Consider the following 21299-nt stretch of genomic DNA (forward strand, 5'->3'; position numbering starts at 1 on the left):
ATGTATGAATAAAAGCCAATGTGTTTATAAAAGACAGCAGGTATAGTATTGTGATCCCCATTAGAAAATGCCACATAGAATATGCAACTTAAATAATACGACTATAAAAGGAGACTGTAACTATTTTTGGTAAAATAGTGAAGGCTAAGAGAGATTTAATAGAAGCAATTTAAAATACTTAAGGATTTTGACGGTGTGTATGAGGGAAATCTATTTCTGTCAGTGACAGTGGCACATCAATTGAATGCCATCATTAAAAATATGAGGAGAAATGACGTTACTCAAAAAGTTGTTTAAGATGGAAAGATTGTTCACAAGTAGTAATTAGGACTGAGATTGTTGCACCTTTTCAGAAAAAAATGGGTAAATAGAGGAAGAAATAGATAACCAAGGGGAAAATGTACGGTGCGGACATGCTAAGCCAAATGCCTTCCATCTTGTTTCAACCTTGCATGATTCTAAAGCAAGTAAGCAACAACAAAAACCAAACAACATGTTTACAACAAAATGTTCCTCTTTAAGTATGGGAAATAACACAGATTAAAAACATGATTGCATTAAAGTTCAAAATAAAATTGGACCTGGCCTAAGCATCCCTTACAAGAATTTTAAATGACATTTTGTGGAACGACAGTTCTCAACTGACTTATTGATGAGTTAAGTAGAAAATTGGTCAGCTGGGTTAATGATGTAAGACAAATCCTTTGAAGTTCAAACAGCAACAGAGGAAATCTAGCTTTAAAGAATAAATAAAGCTGCCAACTGTACTGACACTTAAGAACACAGACTTCTGCAGTGTAAATAAACATTACTCCAAATCCATTTATCATCATGTTACAAAACCCATTTGTCTTAACTACTTATCTGAACAAAAACAAACAGACAAAAAGAAAGATTAACGTAAGCAAACAAACCTTTGTGACTCTTCCAACATATTGGATGCCAAACTTGATGGTGACTATTTTACCAAGCCTTAAAAACAGGATGCCTGCATTTATATAGCACATTTCATGCTGTCAAAATGTTCCAAACTGTCACAAAAGTGGATGGCAACTATGATGCAGGCAAACATGCTAGCAAGTGTTTACACAGTATATTCCTCCAACTACAATGAGTAAATTACTACCTAATTTGTTTTGTGGTTTTAGCAGAGGGATTAATGTTGGCTCGAATGTCAGGAGAATTCCATTACTTCAATTGTATTAATACAATGCTTTTATCGAGGAGCTGAGGTGTACCTTTGGCTGCGACAAAAGAATGTACACATATGTGCATGTCAGCACATGTGCAGACACACCTGCACATTAACGTGCATATGTGCACAGACAAACCCACACGCATGCAAGCACACAGATACATATTCCCACACTTGGGCCAAGGGCTGGAAAATGGGAGTAGAACAGTTTGGTGGTTGTTTTTAACTGGCATGGGGAGGCAATGGCCCAGTGGTATTATCGCTGGATTGTTGACCCAGATAATGTTCTGGGGACCTGGGTTCGAATCCTGCCACGGCAGATGGTGGAATTTGAATTCAATAAATATCTGGAATTAAGAATCCAACAATGACTGTTGATTGTCGGGAAAAACCCATCTGGTTCACTAATGTCCTTTAGGGAAGGAAACTGCTATCCTTACCTCGTCTGGCCTGCATGTGACTCCAGACCCACAGCAATGTGGTTGACTCTTAATTGCCCTCTGGGCAATGAGGGATGGGCAATAAATGCTGCCAAGCAAAGGACACATTCATCCCGTGAATGAATAAAGAGATAGGCTGAAGGACCTTTCTCTATGCTGTAGATCACTATAACTTGCAGTCGTATGCACAGCACATTACATACACACACATGCAAACAATCTTCTATCAAAATATTTATTGTAAATCGAAGATGCAAACATAGTCGCTTTGGTACACAATCTATTCCTGTCAGATCAAAGTTGGTTACTTCAAATGTTTAAACAATAACATTCATTAATTGCAAAAACAGCTATGAATTAACAGGTGTGCAGACTGTATATTACAAAGTGAACACGATATGTAAAATAGTGTTGAATATATCTGTGTATCTTCTGAAGTGTAATTTAATACCAAAGTATTTATGTGTCTGATTTTAATCCACTCAAATTCCTTTGATGTCGAATTAAAATGAGCCTAGTGTTTTTGTACCAGTTTTTTTAACAATTAATAAAAACATTGAACCCTTGCGCAGTAAAAATCCATTTTTTCAGGAGAGTTCAGTTTAAGCAGTTGTTTTATTTCTGATCTTGCATCCTTTACATTTGTTAGAAGGAGGCAGCACCTGCCTTTTTTCCTGGCCAATTTCAGTATTTCAATCTTCGATCAAACTATCTCTTAATCGATTTCACCCTCACTCAAATATTACCAATGGACCTTTATTGAAAACAAAGTGTATGTGGAAAAATAGATAATGAACTGAGGAAAATAAAAGAGATTATTTTCACTTTTGGCATTATCATTGGAGATGTAGTAGGTATTCCCAATAACCCTCGCTAATACAGTAAGGAAGAAAGTATATTAATTGCTGCTAGTTTGTGCTGCTGGGATGTAGCATGCTGCAAATGATCATTGGCTGTATAAGGTTAATTCTGCCCCTGTTATGTTGCTGTGTTGAAATACAGTCAGGACTGTAAGGAATACTGTTTATGGATTGCTGAAAAACACATTTTGTTGAAGATTTTCATCTCATTCACAAGAAATACCAAAGTAAAGGGAAAATGAAATTTATACTCTTGAGAGGAGAGTGACGATTGTTTTGCAAATGGGCTCTGAATGATAAAGGTGTAATGCTCTAGTTGTGTATTACCAAATGAGTAATTTTATTTTTGTTTACACGTGTTTTTAAGGATGCAAAGTTTGTGGAGGAACGTCGCAAACAACTCCAGGAGTATCTACGGAGCATAATGAACAAAATTATACAAACACTTCCAGAGTTTACATCAAATCCTAAAAAAGAGACCCTTATGCACCTGCTGCCATTTTGTGTGTAAGTATGTACTTTTGTTCTAACAGAACACATATATGCCTTATTTCCAGGATTTGCAATAGCTGGATGTTTCTTTGGAATACATATTCATTTTCACTAGTCCTCTCCAATGCCTGTTTCATTCATAGATTTTTATTCCATTTGATGTTTATTCACATAATTTGCATCTTTCTGCCAGTTTTATGAAACCAATTAAAGAAGTTCAGTGATGATGCTAATTTGGATTTCACTGCAGCCTCAGAGGACCTTAGGACCACTCTCTCATTAGAGAGAGAGAGAGAGAGAGAGAGAGAGAGAGAATGGTGGTTTAACTTGAGGGTCACCCCATCTCAGGTGAGGGGCTAGGTTGAGAAAGCAGGGCTTTCATGGTAATCTCAGTCACTATGAGCATTGAGCCTATGCTGTTGGCATCACCCTGCATGGCAAACCAGCCATCCAGCCAACTGAGCTCACCTATCATGCAAACTATTTGTCTTTTCCTATTTGCCTCGCCTGCAGGACTACAATGCATCATCTTGTTTATTTGGATGTTATTACATAAATCTCAAAAATGAAGTTTTTTTTACTATTAGTATCTGTTCCTACAGTTGCCCCAGTTTGCTAAATGAATTGTACAAGTTGGTTTAAAGTAATAAATAATATTTGAAGTAGTTGACAACTGTGTTAAATTGGTGATGGTAATGAATGCTTAAACATTTTTTTAGAGAAATTCAAGGCTTAAGAGCTGACTAAAGCATAAGGTGGAAATAAATCTGCTGAAACATCCCTTATCACCTTGAATAAATAATAAATGTTGAGGAATTACCTTTTACCGTTGAAGTCATGTCCACAGTCTGAACCTGTCAAATTAAATGCTTCACTTTTAGCCCTACTGAGGTTTTATTTCTGCTATAAAATCTAATATTTGACTGTCTGATGGAAGCAGTTCATCCATAATTTTGTTTACACTGGCTTGTCAACAAATAATCATTGTATATAAATTATCAATATTTAAAAATCTGCATGTACGCTTGGTTCATGTGTTATATTTTACTTTGCACATCATTTAAAACTACCAAGGCCTTATGAAAATATTTTTCTCGTTTTACTTTCCTCTTCTTCTTACTGAAATACATTATTCGTTCACAAAATTAATGGAGGTCCAGTATTTTTTTCAGTAAAATTGATTGATTATTAAGTAATCGTGCAGCATGATTCACTGGAGTTGAGTCCTTTATTATTCAAATAATTTCATTTAACTTTTTTGAATGGTTTTAATGTATTGGATAGATATTTGGAGGGTTTGAATTTAACATAATTCTGCTTATTGATTTGATATTGGCTTTGCATTGGTTGTTCAATATAAATTACACAGATACCCTACATTAGTTGCGTAAAGGTTCATACCCACAATCAGTTAAAACACATAATCACATAAATTATACTCCAGTACAAACAGGAATCCCTACTCTGACTTCAAAACAGTTCACTGAAGTATCTAATGAGGAGTCCTGAAAAGTCTTATTATTTAAATATTGTGATAACTGCAGTTGAAAAAATGGCATTTTATGTTGATTTATCATTAGGAAGCAATTATTAGTGAAACACAAACTTGAAGCTGTGATATTTATCATAACTAAGGCTATGGGCAAGATGTTGCACTGCTAAAAAGAAATGTCTAGACTGATCAGTGTCAGGTTGACTCAGTCTTAGTATTGTGTTTACCTTATAGTCAGAAGATCATGAAATTGAGCCCTATTCCAAGAAGTGAATACTTAATCCAGCAGAGAGCTGATAGATTTTTGCATTGCTGGAGTTGCCTGTCCTTCAAATGAGACATGATGTCCTGCCTGTGGGCAAGTATTTGGAGATGACCAGAAGAGCTCTTGCCTTGTGCTTGTCTATCAGCCAAAATCACCAAAAAATAAATTAACCAGTCATATATATTGAGTGACTTTCTGTAATAATTGATTGTTGCATTTGACTTCATTGCAAAACAAGTTTTTTTTCAATACTTGTGGATGTCCTGAGAATGTAGATGGAATAATATAAATTTTGGTTCTTTCTTTTTTCTTTATTAAAGAGGGCTTCAGATTCCCATATGATTTAGAATTATAAAATCACAGAAATACTTAATTTTCAGTCTTGTTTTCCAGGGAGCCTTTTGTAATCCTCGTTTTTACGGAAAATGAATCCTGATCCTTTAATGCACTTTAAAAGCTAATGATTGCTTATGAAATTTTATAACTTCCTTCAGTTCTTTCTGAAAAATAGACCTTTATAACTTGCATTGCAAGTTCCATAAAATGAATGGGCGCTTAACTGTTCCACCTCGAGGTTAATGTGCATTTTCAACCAACCCCTACCCTCATCCCTCCTCAATATTATGACCTCTTGAAACTCTACTTTGTATGACATGAATTTCTTACATCTAGCCCTCTTCATCTTTTCTTGTTCTTTCATGGGATAAGGGTGTCACTGGCCTGTTCCTAATTGTTTAGAGCATAATTAAGAGTCAACCCACACTTCTCTGGGTCTGGAGTTGCATACAGACCAGGCGAAAGTAAAGGACATTAACTTGTAATTCATTTTTTTAATTGAATTTCACATTATATTATCTGCCATAGCAGAATTCAAACCCATGTCTCCAGAACCTTAGCCTGGGGTTCTGGATTACTACTGCAGTGACATTACCGCTATGTCACTGCCTCCCCTAATAATATCAGGTTGTTTTCTGAATATCAATCTTTCTCAATCTCATTGATTTTTTAAAAGCAGGAACTCTGTTTATTCAGAAAGATGAATGTTGTGTTCATATTATTTTGTCATAATTATTAGAATCTTGACACTGTTTGGTATGATATTTAGAAAGATAGGATAGGTTGATAGCAAATTAAATTTAATATAAATCATGATAAACTGAACTTCAGTATATTAATTTCACAGCATATAATTGATTTGTAATTTATTATAGTTTATCTTTTCTCCCCCAGAATTATCTGTTCTCTGTCATAAACTTAATCTCTAGCGGATTTAGAACAAATGTTATCACATGCATCGTCTCATTAGAGATGTTTTAATGCTCTGTACATTCTCTGGATCAATATTAATCATTAATCAATTAGGATTTACTGTGCAATTATAATGAAATCTTTGCAAAGAACAGCAATTCCCAGGGTTATGAAATGCCATAACGATGTTTAGCGAACTAAAAATGTGGTATGTATTATTTAGGGAATTGATTCACTAGAGTTAATAACAAATCCATTAAGTTAAATAATTTTGTGTAATTTTAAGGAAATTAGTTAGAAACCGGTCAGCTCATTTGGCTAGCTGGCCAGTGTCTGGTTGAGAATAATGCCCTCTGTTGGGAGTTTGCTTCCTGTTCTGGCTTAGGTAAACTTGAAACCTGCCTCCTTGACCTAGTACTGGCCAATAACTACTGACAAAAACTGCTAAGAAAATGGCTGAGGATGAAGCTTTAACAGACATTGGGCCAGTGACCTGCCTTCATACAGAGCACATTTACCATAACATGGAAAGTAAACCATTGCATAATTGACACAGCCAGTGCTCAGTGTTCTTGATAGATGTGCCAGTGTTGTCAGAACATGAATATTTAACCAGTAAGAGTTCAGGAAGATCTTCATTTTTAAGGATGTGACCAGTAGACTAGACAAGGGTAAATCAGTAGATGTTGTGTATCTGGACTTTCAAAAGGCTTTTGACAAGGTTCCACACAAGAGATTAGTAAGGAAAGATAAAGCTTACGGTATCGAAGGTAATGTATTGACGTGGATCGAGAACTGGCTTGCAGACAGCAAGCAGAGTGTTGGAATAAATGGATCCTTTTCAGAAGGGCAGGCAGTGACAAGTGGGGTGCGGCAGGGTTCAGTGCTGGGACCCCAACTGTTCACAATGTACGTTAACGATTTGAACGAAGGAATTGAATGCAATATCTCCAAATGTGCAGATGACACTAAGCTGGGTGGCACTGCGTGCTGTGAGGAGGATGCTAAGAGGCTGCAGGGTGATTTGGACAGACTGGCTGAGGGGGCAAATACTTGGCAAATGCTGTATAATGTGGATAAATGTGAGGTTATCCACTTTGGTCACAAAAACAGGAAGGCAGATTATTACCTGAATGGTGGCAGTTTAGGAAAAGGTGAGGTGCAACGAGACCTGGGTGTCATGGTGGAACAGTCACTGAAGGTTGGCACCCAGGTGCAGCAGGCAGTGAGGAAAGCTCATGGCATGCTGGCCTTCATAGCGAGAGGATTTGAGTATCGGAGTAAGGATGTCTTGCTGCAGTTATACAGGACCTTGGTGAGGCCACACCTTGAGTATTGTGTGCAGTTTTGGTCTCCTAGTCTGAGGAAGGACATTCTTGTTATTGAGACAGTCCAGCGAATGTTCACCAGACTGTTTCTCGGGATGGCAGGATTGACATATGACAACAGACTGGATCAACTGGGCTTGTACTCGCTGGAATTTAGAAGAATGAGGGGAATCTCATAGAAACATATCCTGATGGGACTGGACAAGCTAGATGTGGGAAGAATGTTGCAAATGATGAGGAAGTCCAGAACTAGGGGTCACAATCTAAGAATAAGGGGTAAGCCAATCAGGACTGAGATGAGGAAGAATTTCTTCATTCAGCGAGTTATGAACCTGTGGAATTCTCTCCCATCGGAAACTGTTGGGGCCAGTTCATTAGATATATTCAAGATGGAGCTGGACGTAGCCCTTGCAGCTAAAGGGATCAAGGAGTATGGGGAGAGGACAGGAATGGGATATTGAGACTGCATGATCAGCCAAGATCATATTGAATGGTGGTGCAGGCTCAACGGGCTGAATGGCCTATTCCTGCACCTATTTTCTATGTTTCATTTGCACTGTGTTAATCAAATGTTAGTATAAAGCTCATTTAAAGGCCTGAGCAGTTTTGGTTTTCTTCGCACACATAACAGAAAGTAGAAATAATCAAGCCTTTGGATTATTTTACAACAAATTAGACCAGAATTACGCAAGCAGCTTTGGTATATAAGTCAGTTGTAGCTCAATGGTATGCACACTTCCTTCTGAGTCAGAAAGTTGTGTGTTCAAGCCCAGTCAATGTTAAATTAGATTCTGTGTTCAAGGGCAGCAGGGTGGAATGCAGCACTATACTGCCGAAAGGGTTGTCCTCTGGATAAGAAACCTTCTGGACTGAAACCCCATCTGCCCTCTCGGGTGAACATAGAATAGCCAGCCCTTGACACTATTCAAATACAACCAGTGCTGTTCTCTCTTCTGTCCTGACCAATAATATACCCTAAAATAGACTACTTGATCATTGACAACTTGATCATGTCAGTCGTATTTCCCTATATTACAGGTCTGGCAGCATCTGTGGAGAGAAAGCAGAGTTAATGTTTCAAGTCCAGTGACCCTTTTTCAGAGCTGAATTTCTCCAGCACCATCTGTTTTTGTTTCATATGTCTAGCATCTGCAGTTTTTTGTTTTATATTATCCATACGTTACAGGTGTACTTTTTTATTGTTGGCTGTGAAGAGATTTGCAACATTCTGAAGTTCTAATGATGCTGTATAAATTCCAGTTCTTCTTTGCCAACAATTTTTGGGGCTGCTGCCTTATGGACCTGTACCTTATTGACGTGCATCTTATCTATAAGGCACCAGGAAATGCATCATCACTGGATTTACAGTCACATTCATTCCCCATTGAATATTTGTTTTCTGCAGAGAAGCAAGGTTACTTGTATTCATACATAAAATGCAAATGGACTTTGCTCACTGAATTCTGACTGCTAATTAGATGATTGAACCAAACAGATAATTGCTTCTTTTCAGTTGTAAGCAGCAGTTTCTTTAGATATATGAAGGGCAAAAGAGAAGCAAAAGTGGACATTGGACCGCTGGAATACGATGCTGGAGAAACAGTAATGGGGAACAAAGAAATAGCAGAGAAACTGGACAAGTACTTTACATCAGCCCTCACGGTGGAAGACAGAGTAACATCCCAAAAATTCAAGAGAGTTGGGTGGTAGAAGTGACTACGATAGCCATCACCAAGGAGACGGTGCTAGAAAAACTGAAGGGTCTGAAGGTGGATAAATCACCTGGACCAGATGGACTACAGTTTTTGCGAAGATTTGTAGCTCGGGTTGTGGATGAGGTTGTAGACTTGCTCGCCGAGCTGGTATGTTTAATTGCAGACGTTTTGTCACCCTGCTAGGTAACATCATCAGTGCATCTCCAGTGAAGCATTGGTGTTCTGTCCCGCTTGTTACTTGTACGCCTCAGTTTGCTGGGGTGGTTGGCCTCACTTCCGGTTCTGTTTCTCAGTGGTTTGTATATTGGGTCCAGTTCAATGTGTTTGTTGATAGAGTTCCGGTTGGAATGCCAGGCCTCCAGGAATTCCCTGGCATGTCTCTGGCTTGTGCTATTATGGATGTGTTGTCCCAGTCGAATTTGTGTCCTTCTTTGTCCGTGTGTATTGAGATCAGTGAGAATTGGTCGTGTTTCTTGGTGGCTAGTTGGGGGACAGAGGGACAGGAACTATTGTGGAGGCGGGGAGTCTGCAGAAGGATTTAGACAGCTTAGGAGAGTGGGCAACGAAGTGGCAGATGGAATACAATGAGGGAAAGTGTGAGATCATGCACTTTGGTAGGAAGTATAGAGGCGTGGACCATTTTCTAAATAGAGAGAAAATTCAGAAATAACCGAAGTGCAAAGGGACTTGAGTGTCCTAGTCCGGGTTTCTCTTAAGGTAAACTTCCAGGCTGGGTCGGTAGTTAGGAAGGCAAATGCAATGTTGGCATTTATTTCAAGAGGACTAGAATATAAAAGCAGGGATGTACTTCTGAGGCTTTATAAAGCTCTGGTCAGACCACATTTAGAATATTGAGAGCAATTTTGGGCACCATACCTTAGGAAGGATGTATTGGCCCTGGAGTGGGTCTTGAGGAAGTTCATGAGAATGATTCCAGGAAAGAAAGGCTTAACATATGGGGAGCGGTTGAGGACCCTAGGTCTATACTCAATGGAGTTTAGAAGGAGGAGGAAGATCTAATCGAAACTGACAGAATACTGAATGGCCTGGACAGAGTGGATGTTGGGAAGATGTTTCCATTGGTAGGAAAGACTAGGACCTGAGGGCACAGCCCCTTAGAGTAAACGGAAGATCCTTTAGAATGGAGATAAAGTGAAACCTCTTCAGCCAGAGAGTGGTAAATATATGGAATTCACTGCCACAGAAGGCTGTGGAGGCCAGGTCATTGAGTATATTTGAGTCAGAGATAGATAGGTTCTTGATTGTCAAGGGGATCAAGGGTATGAGGAGAAAGTGGGCGAATGGGGTTGAGAAACTTATCTGCCATGATTGAATCGCGGCACAGACTTGATGGGCTGAATGGCCTAATTTCTGCCAGTAGCTGTCTCAAGGTTTCCTTTAATTTTATTTTTTGGAAAAACTTGGCTACCATTAAAATTTGTATTTTTAGTGCAGACAGAACGTGGACATCTCTGTTGTTGAAAATTTGAAATTTGTAAGGAAACACCAAGAGGTGGTGGGGGAGGTGATAGCCTAGTGGTATTATCAGTGGACTGTTAATCCTGAGATCCAGGTAATGTTCTGGGGACGTGGGATCGAATCCTGCCACGCATATGATGGAATTTGAACTCATGGGATTATTAGTCCAGTGATGACCATGAAACTGTTGCCGATTGTCGGGAAAAAAAACCCGTCTGGCTCACGAATGTCCTTTAGGAAAGCAAACTTCCACCCTTACGTGTTCTTTCCGACACGTGACTCCAGACCCAAAGCGATGTGGTTGAGTCTTAAATTGTCCTCTGAGATAGGCAATAAATGCTCACCTAGGCAGCAACACCCTCATCCTATGAATGAATGAAAGAAAAGATAGTACAAAATCAGAGAACAGAGGTTTAAGGATGGCGAACATATGAAAAAGAGACTGGGTGGGTTGGGTTGGGCAGTGTTGCCTATGGTGATTTCAATGCTCTTGGTGACCGATAGAATGCAGGGTTTGAAGCTTAATTCTGAACTGGCTGGGGTGCCAGGATCTAGCATAGTCATGTTCAGTCTGAATGAGTGACCTAGGAAGATAGAGTTGGTGCCAAATAAATGGATTTTCTCGTGAGAGCCAAAATGGATGGCTTTGATGTTCAGCTGGCGAAAGGTTTGACTCATTCATGACTTGATTTTGGGCTAGAATTCTGACTGTAGTGAGCCAATAGAGCTGAGTACCATCACCAGATTACCTTATCATACAGTGGCTGAGACCCCAAGAAGCAATAAGTAGAGGATGAGGTTAAGACTGGATATTCTTTCAATGCAGGTACAACCGTGGTTATGCTTTCCATTGTGTGTCACAAATGCCCCAAGTCCCACGTTGATTGGTCATCGATTGAGTTATTTTGCTGTTTCATTTCAGGATAATGTGAAACACCACGTTAAATTGAAACTGAACTGCCTTAATTCCTCTTAAATCGTATATTGAAATGGATATTGAAATATTCTGACCTTGCTCTTGAACATTCAAAATTGTTACTGAGGATGTATATGAGGTAAATTATGTTAAGAACAATCCCATATGTAGATGAGAATCATTAAATTATCCATTTGTACTTGAAAGGAGTAAATATCGACATGGTGCAGACATGATGGGCTGACTGGCCTCCTATAAATAGTAGTTTTGTGATCATGCTTCATGAAATGTTTAAACAAAACCAAATTAAGCATAGGCAGAGAGCATAGGAAAATTAACATTTTGGGTGGTTGTTAGGTCTGAAAAAGATTGTAGATGAACAACTTATTGAAATTAATGGTTTAAACGCGTGATGGTTCAGTGATTGAAGTGATATTAACATGAAATGATAGGGCAAAGCATAGTGAAAGTAATTCAAAATTTCCAGAAGAGAATATGTGAATGGTTGAGGTGTGGCATTCGGTTGGGGGTGAGGTGGAAACGTGATGTTGCAACCAAAAAGAGCTAATAGAAGTGAAGTGAATCGAACGACGTACAGGAGGACCCAAATAGGCTGAAAGTAAAAATACAGACTGTTCCTCCACCATAGTGCTCAAGCTGAGTGCCTTTTTCCCCACTGCACCATGCACTCCTCTCCTCGCCTCCACTGACTAACATGCAGAGAGAGCCATCAGACATCACAGGTGTCCATCCACCTTAAGGATATTGGGGCAGTGGTAAAGCCAGAACTAAAAGTAGAGGCAGAATTTCAAAATGTTTAACAAAAAGATGAGGTTTTATTTCTTCAGCTGGTGTAGAGATTGGCTGAAATAGTATAGAAAGTCAAAAATCAGAAATCCCAAGTAGAATGCTCTGAAGCAAAAGCAATCTCTACTCATCTGCTGACTGACTTGAACATTTCTAGCATTTCCTGTTTTAGAATACAAGGTGTAGGAGTAGAAGTAGTTTGTTCGACCCATCAAATCATTCAGTGACATCATGGCTGATCTTCAACTTAAATGCTTCATTATCCCTGCATCCCTTGATATTGAATATCTAGAAATCTATCAATTTGTGCCTTGAATATGCTCAACAAAGATTCACCATCCTCTGAGTGAAGATATTTTTCCTCAACTTTGCATCAAAGGACAATCCTATTATCCCAGTGATAAGATAAGTTTCAGATTTCTGCACGACCCCATGTTTTGTTTCTATCGGATGTTTCATTGGGCTTACAGACATGTAACGTGTTGTTTATAGTCTTGTGCTGCAGGGATGCTGCATTGTTAAATATTAAATCAAGGCTTTAGATACTGCTAAGCTGTGGGAAGGTGACTCCACACTTCGAGTTGCCTGCATTCAATTCTCCTACCCCATTTACAGCTTTGACAGTCTCTTCCCAGTCTCCTATGTTTTGTGTTCAGCTTTGTTGGAAAACACAAGAATTAGTGATTCATTTTTTGGCTGGGCACTTTGCAACTTTTTGGACCTAAAATTGAGCACAAACATTTCAGGTCATAACTTCTGCCCCCATTTTCTCAGACTGTTGATAATCAACAAACACAGAATGCTGGAAAACCTCAGCACGTCTGGAAGCATCGTGGACAGAGAAATAGACTCCTCTTCAGAACAGTTCTTCAGTTTGCTCAAAATGCTGAGCTTTTCCAGGATTTTGTTTGTTTCAGATTTACAGCACCGGCAGGATTTTATTTTAGCTGCTGATTGTAATTCTGCTCTTCTCATTTACCCCCTCTCAACCAATCTTTTGTTTCTTCATTTCCTTTGCCTTGTGACATTAACCCTTTTGTAATTTAATCTCCTGCCTTCTACTTGATTCTGGTCTTTCTATCCCCCTCTCAGCTTCTTCACATCAATGACCTGAAACATTAACTCTTGCTCTCTGGCACAGATGCTTCCTGACTTGCTGAACATTTCCAGTATTTCCTGTGTTGCACATTGAGTGACTCATCGTCCATGCTAGATAGACAAAAATCGCTTTGTGCCATGTCAGTCAAAGCACTGAACCTTGTAAGTTTCGGTGAATGTGGATGTGCTCTGATGATCATTGTGTTTAATGAGAGTGCATTGTTTGAGCACAGTATGTTATGAATCATGGTGTATTTCCAGAATTCGCTCCTTCTTTTGTATATAAGCTGTTGTTTTACGCAGAAATTGAGCTAATTAAAACTGTAAGTTAGATACATTGGCAAATAACTTCCAAGGAGTGTTACAGGCATTTAACATTTTTTTTAAAAAAACTTGCTTTTTTGGTCACATTTTCCCAAACTTGGCAATATCTGTATTTTGTTCTAACTGTGGAGTTTGTACAACGGGGGACCTGAGAAACAGAGGCACAGATTAGGAATTAGGATATTCCAGGAATAAGAATGAGCATATACCCTCTAGGAACAAATTCTGCACACAAATATTTTTAAAATATTTATTTCCAAAACCTAATACTATACATCAGCCAGGTGTGAACCCTTCTGCTCTCTCACCTGCTCTCGTTCTTCACCAGTTGCTCCAGAATGTGAGGTGGAAGATTGCTGAGGCTCAGTCAAAGGCTTATACAGCGTTTGTGAATGTGAGCTGAAGGAGCTAAGGCTGGCGAGAGCCCAGGTATAGACTTCAGCAACTTGGCAGCTGGTCATAACACTCTGGCCCTGCTGGCTTTTAAACATCAGCATTGTCATTGGCAGAGGGGGTGGCAAGTGTCTTGTTATGCAGTGCTCATTAGAGGTGGCAACACATTGTCTTTCCATTATGTAGCTGTTCCTGCCATCAGGTTGTCGTCAGCATTTGCATTTCAGTTAGGGGAGTATGGGAGAATAGACAGGGATCTAGTTGAAGCTCCTATCCGTTTGTTCTCCTACTGTGCAAGGTGGAAGGTATGGTTGAGCTCACAGACAATAGGCTTCATGAGCATTATTGAGGGACGTTTTTATGCACTACTTATTGCTTTAGTTTTCTGAAGAATGTCAGTGTCAGAACACTGCCCAATATTGTTTCTCATGTTTTGAAACTCCCTGGCAGATAATACAGCCATTGAAAAATTACAAATTGTATGGCAACCATAAAGACTGGGTCCATGAAATCTGCATCTCACTTTAGAGCCAGGATGAGAATTTGTCACCTAGGCTATCCATTCAAATTGAAATAGATTTTGCTCATATATAAATCAAAAATCTTGACCCTTTAACTTACTATGAATATGATTTCTATGTTGATTATTGGAAAGAGGGAACCAATTGATAGTACATCTTCCATGAGCATTTTCAATATTGTGTGCCTTGTCTCTCATAACTCTTCCAATGGTGTCAGGATATGAAGAGAGAGAGGCAGGTTATCTTTCTGTTCTGGTAATATTCCTGCAAAAGCAGAAGGAAGATTAGTATGCTGTTTTGAATGTGTGGCTGAGTTTCAAAGGCTGTGTATATACATTATATATACCACCAGTGGGTTATGAATTAAAAGCTTTACTGAAAATTCAATAGGCTGTTAAAGTATTATCAGTCTTTCATGTTTATCTGAATACAGACTGTTCTGTCTTTATAAGAGATTAACCCCTTGAAATGTAAACACTTCAAAAAGGTTTAATGAATGGGAGTTTTTTTAAAACTATCAATCGAGCAGGTATGATAAATGTATTGGATTGTTAGAAGGCTTTTTTGCATCTTCGTATCGCTACTGAGATCTTCTCAAGGTAGTGACTAGGAGACTAATTATGGAGGGGAGTGGAAGGAGTAATAAATTGCCATGGATGAGCCATAGGCAGGTATGAGTGAACAATGGATGGGTGGGAGAGGGGGGGATTGGCATGAGTTAACATGGAGGGTCCATAGGAGAGTGGTGGATGAGGGTATGAGATGAGTTGAGGGACATAGGGCAATTTCTAAAATAATTGGGTTGAAGTTCCAGAAAAATGAGAGTCTAGCAGGATTCTTTGACTGGGCCCTTCTGTCGTCTCAAAAACTTTCCAAACTTGAGTGTCCCACATCCAGAGTTTCAGGATAAAAACCGAAAGAACTGCGGATGCTGTAAATCAGGAACAAAAACAAAGTTGCTGGCAAAGCTCAGCAGGTCTGGCAGCATCTGTGAAGGTAAAAACAGAGGTAATGTTTCGGGTCCGGTTCTGAGGAAGGGTCACCGGACCCGAAATGTTAAATCTGTTTTTTCCTTCACAGATGCTGCCAGACCTGCTGAGCTTTTCCAGCAACTTTGTTTTTGTTCCAGAGTTTCAGGATAATAGGATGGCATTTTGGACTGAGACAAAACAATTCCTTCACTAACAGATGTACAGATGATGCATAGTTTCATACCCTCTGAAATCCCCTGAATCTATAAAGAAAAATCTCTTTGTTTGCCCTTACATGTGCTGAATTCAGACAATGGAAGTTCAGATATTACCTTGCACAACATTTAACAGCCCACAGAAACAGAAATTGTTGGAGAAATGCAGCAGGTCTAGCAGCACCTATGGGGATAAAGCAGGGTTAATGTTTCCAGTGATTCTTCATCAGAAATGCCCACTATTACTGCAGTAAAATGCACCAACCAGGACTTGCATTTAAGCTTTAATTGCATTTCAGCATTGTGTACTAATTACCTTTAACTGGTAAAATAAATGCATTTTCACTTATGGCAATGTCATGAGAGCTTTCATTTTTATTTCTGAAAATAACAGACTGCTGAAATTCTCTGCATTTTCCTGAAGCACGATTTACGGTTTTACTGTGCGCCTTTTACATTCTGTTACAAGAGCATTGTTGCCCTCCATAAAGCTAATCATTAGTCATATCATACTAAAACAATTCGGAAAGAAGTTGGCATTTTTGCTTTCCTATCATGTCTTTTTTAAGACACAACCTCTTGTTGCCTGTGGTCTGGCTGTTTCACTGACGCATCTGAGCATCTCATCAATGCTGCTGGAAGCTTCCTGCCAGGTGGTACACAAAAGTAGCCCAGAAATTATTGTTCCCAACAGGCAAACAAAAAGTCAACTGAGTGCATAATGAAATCTATTCCCTCAGCAGTCCAGTTCTTGGTGCTCCTTCTCACTGTGTCACTGCATCACCTGGCTAGCCTTTATTCTGCTGTGTGCCCTGTTGCTTGTGTATTCATCAAAAATTCTTTTCATATCCTTTTAATAGGTGAAGCATGAAGTTGTTAATTAGTGATCTGGTTGCTCAGGGAGTTTTGGCTCATGGATTATAGATGGGTCAAAGAGCAGGATTCAAGAACAGAATGTTTTGGCCAACTAACCAGATTTACTGTGCGATATTTGATGCTGTTTGTTGAAACATGTTTCCAAAGTTCTTATTTCGGAAAAATACATGTAAATGAAAAGATTATGTCAGTCTTACATGTATACTGACAGTTTACACACCAGAGGCAAAATATGTAGATATTTTTCTAAATATGCTGGAATTTATAAGGCGATTCATCCGTTTGATATTTTTGGTTGTCATGAGCAGCTAATAGGAGGAAAAGTCTCCATTAACGTCACCTTACATAGCTGTGGAACAGCCCAAGTCAATAAACAAGGCTCAAATGTTCATAAACATCTGCAACCAAAACAGCCAAATGAAAAATCTCAGCAGGTTTGGCAGCATCTGTGAAGAAAAAAATCAGAGTTAATGTTTTGGGTCCGGTGACATTTCCTCAGAATACAGCATCCGCAGTTCTTTCGGTTTTTAAATGAAAAATCTCATTTGGTCCCTTCCAAATCCCCATCCGTCAAGAATGCCAGTGTCCAGCCGATTCACATTCTTATAAATACTGGATACACTTAAAACTATCAACCATATCAACATCTGTTGTAGAGTTTCTGACTCCTAGTTCTGTATCAGAACGATGTTGTATTCCAACACCAAGCAGTTCCATTGAGATGATGGCAGTGCTATCTGATAAGGTAGAAAATTTTCCAGATATGACTTGCTGACTAAATAGAGGACCAATATAATTTTAAGTTACTGTCCTTTCATTTTCATCTCGGTCATAAGCAAAGTGATGGAAGGACTCATCAACAGCATGACCAAGCAAAGCTTACTTTTAATAAACTAAACTTTTCTAAATAATTGCCTTATTTATGCAATCTTTCAAAGTATGATACAACAATGTATAATGTTTTTCCAGAAGTGCTGGGCAAAAGTCATACAATCCAATGTACAAAAGAGGGTCTTTAGCCCAAGAAGAGTATACCATCAAAAATACACTACTATCCACACTCATCCAACTTTACTGCATTAAGCCCAAAGCTTTGAATGTTCAAGTGTTCATTTTTGATTTGATTTGATTTATTATTGTCACATGTACCAAGACAGAATGAAAAGTATTGTTTTGTGTCCTAACCAGACATATCATACCTTACGTAAGTACGTCAGGGTAATAGAACGCAGTGCAGAATATAGTGTTACAGCTACAGAGAAGGTGGAGAGAAAGATCAAGAGAAAGATGAGATGCCCATTCATAAGTCTGATAACAGTGTGGAAGAAGCTGTTCTTAAATCTTTTGGTGTATGTTTTCAGACTTTGGTATCTTTTGTCTGATGGAAGAGGGTGAAATAGAGTAAAACCGAGATGGGAGGGGTCTTTGATTATGTTGTTTTTCTGAGGCAGCGGGATGTGTAGACTGAGTCAGTGGAAGGAAGGCTGGTTTTCGTGATGGACTGGGCTGTGTTCACAACTCTGTAATTTCTTGGTTGCCACAGCAAGCTGTGATGCTACATCCAGATGGGATGATTTCTGTGGTGCATCTATAAAAATTAGTAAGAGTCATTGTGGATATGCTGAATTTCCTTAGCCTTCTAAGGAAGTAGAGGTGTTTGTGTGCTTTCTTGACTCTAGCGTTGACGTGGATGGACCAGGACAGGTCGTTGCTGATATTTACTCCTAGGAATTTGAAATCCTTGACCTCCACCACCTCAGCACCATTGATAAAGACAGGAGTGTGTCCTCCACTCCGCTTCCTGAAATCGATAACCAGCTCCTTCGTTTTGCTGACATTGAGGGAGAGATTGAGAGATTTACACTGTGCCACTAAGCTGTCTATCTTCTTCTTCCTGTACTCTGTCTCATCCTTTTTTGAAATCTGACCCACTATGGTGGTGTCATCAGCAAATTCGTAAATGGAGTTAGCGTTGAATTTGGCCACACAGTTGTGAGTGTCTAAGAAGTATAGTAAGGTGTTGAGTACACAGCCTTATGGTCCACCGTTGTTGAGGATTATTGTGGAGGAGGGGTTGTCACCCATCCTTACTGATTGCGATCTGCGGGTCAGTCAGTCAAGGATCCATTTGCAGAAGGGGAGCAGAGTCCTAGGTCTTGGAGTTTGGAGATGAGTTTTGTTAGAATTATGATGTTGAAAGTGGAGCTAAATACAATAAATAGGAGTCTGACGTACATGTCCTTGTTATCCAGATGTTCCAGGAATGAGTGTAGGGCCAAGGAGATGGCTTCTGCCATGGACCTATTGTGATGGTCGACGAATTGTAGTGGATCAAGGCAATCTGGGAGGTTTAAAGGTTTTGAGGCTACCCACCTAAATGCCTGCCGAGGCAGTGTATTCCAGACCCCATCACCTGCTGGGTCAAAAAAAAGGCTTTCCTTGAATCACCACTAAGCCTCCTGCCTTTCACTTTAAAAGTTTGTCCGCTTGTTCCTGATCCCTTGACTAAAGGGAACAGCTGCTTTCTATTCACTGTCCGTGCCCCTCACAATCTTATACATCTTTACATTTTCGATTATATATACAGTAGACAAGAAATAGGACCATAGAGCCCATTGAGTCTGCTCAACCATCCAACACAGTCATGGTTGATCTTGTGCTTCCACTTTCTCACCAATCCCCATATCCCTTGAATCCCTGGGAGTCCAAAATCTGTCTGTCCCAGCCTTAAACGTTTTTAGTGATAGAGCACATAAACCCTCTGGGGTAGAGAATTCCAATGATTCACAACCCTTTGAATGAAGTGATTTCTTGTCATCTCAGTCCTAAATGATAGACCTCTTATCCTGAATCCATGCTGCTGTGTTTTACATTTTCCAGTGGAAACAGTCTTTCAGTATCAACCTTATCAAGCCCCTTCAGAATCTTCTATGTTTCACTGAAATCACCTCAAATAGTCTTCCACACTGTAGACAATATGGACCCAATTCACTTCGCCTCACGTCAGAGAACTCTCTCACATCCCAGGGACTAATAAATGAAACACAACTGTACCACCTCCAATGCAAAAAAACTTCCTTTAAGCCTTGTGTATTTATATCAATATCACATAATATACTGATAAAATTCATTATTTTGGTGGAAATTGGGTCAATCCTCATGTTTTTCTCTGCATTCAATTTTCTTCAACCCTGTGGTCCCCCGTAGGTGCACTTTCTGGAAGTACGTATCATTGGCTTTCACCTAAATTTTCTCTTCAACTCTTTCCTTTACCTACCAGATATACTTTGTAAAAGTCGGGCTTTTGAGACTTTTTTTTAAGGAAAAAGTAAGAGGTAGGTTTGTACACAAGCAATAGTGTAGAAGTGTTGAAATCCAGGTCAGTTCGTGGGATTTGCTAATAATGAAACTTCAAGTTGCTGCTGACCATGGTACTGAATTTGGCAGGATACTGCTATCCCAGGTTACCTCTCTGTGATGGTTTACATGAGAAAAGAGCAATTTTGGAAAAGACTCAGTAGACAATTCTCACCAACTCTGCTCCAAAAGTTAGATTGACGTATTATTCCATCTATATGGTATTTTTGACTTGGTCTCTTTTATATCTTTCTTTAAGTAACCTGCAGTTTTCTATACCTTATCTCTTTGCATTCCCATTTCCTTTCATTTTTGCGCAAGATTACACTGAAAGTTGAAATTTGAATTAGAAAGGCAAGACTGTGAACACGTTTAGCATTCATGCTGGTGTTTCTCCTGAAATTCTTCAGCAATTGCACAAGTATGATTACTTTCTAGATAATCAGAATTGTGTGGCAACTTCAAAAGGATTAAAAAGCGTAGTTTGTTATGCTTATGACGTTCAAACCCTCTTTTAGCAATTTGCTAAACATAGACATAGATGTGCACCTTTTAAACTTACTGCTTCAGCTGCTATTTCTTGTAGCAAAAGGAATGATATTTTACCATCAGATGGTAGACATTAGTCACAGTTATAAATTCCACAGAAGTCACGGTGAACTGCAGGCAAGAGTTCTTAGAATTATAGGTGAGACTTCTTAAAAAAGAACTGTATACACTAGCTACGCAGCAGGATTTGATTGTGTTTAAGCTGTTTATATACTTTTTTTTATTAGCTGACTATTAACCCTACTACTTCTGGAGTGTCTGAGAGTTTAAAACCTATAAAAGTATAACAGCATTTGAGTGTATGGAATTCTGATTCTTGAGTTTAATTTGTCAGTTCCCTGCTGTCTATGTTACAGATCGAAAAAAAAGATATGCATGGAATTTGATGAAATAATGCTTGCAGTTCAGATAAATTAATAGATCGACCACAAAGTTAAACACATACCATTTTTTTAAAAACTTTTATCACTGTGATTTAAGCAGTGAATATTTTCGCCATTTGCTGGGTTAGTCTGCCGTTTCCTTGAAATTTCACATCACTATGTTTGGAAGAAATATGACTTTAGGTTTCAATACGCTGAATTTTTGCTGAATTTTCTTCAACCTTTTAAATGCATAAATTTTCAATTTCTTATAACTTTGCAAGATTAATTTTCTGCTTATTAATAGAAATATTGCGAAGTGTTACTGAAGAAATTATTAGACCAAATATTGATTTGTATGATTTATAAAATTTAATATAAAAATGAGACTAAAGT

General features: G+C 38.8%; 1 protein-coding gene across 1 annotated transcript in view; it reads left to right on the forward strand.

Annotated features, from left to right (window-relative positions):
- Window positions 1–21299, forward strand: part of snx29 (sorting nexin 29) — a 396186-nt gene that overhangs the window by 353666 nt on the left and 21221 nt on the right. Inside the window, exon 17 of the mRNA XM_048609502.1 lies at window positions 2863–3002. The gene's annotated coding sequence lies outside the window, so the exon portion shown is untranslated. The remainder of the gene's footprint in view (window positions 1–2862; window positions 3003–21299) is intronic.

This window comes from Rhincodon typus, chromosome 21, assembly GCF_021869965.1.
Source record: "Rhincodon typus isolate 14 chromosome 21, sRhiTyp1.1, whole genome shotgun sequence".
Taxonomy (NCBI): Eukaryota; Metazoa; Chordata; class Chondrichthyes; order Orectolobiformes; family Rhincodontidae; genus Rhincodon; species Rhincodon typus.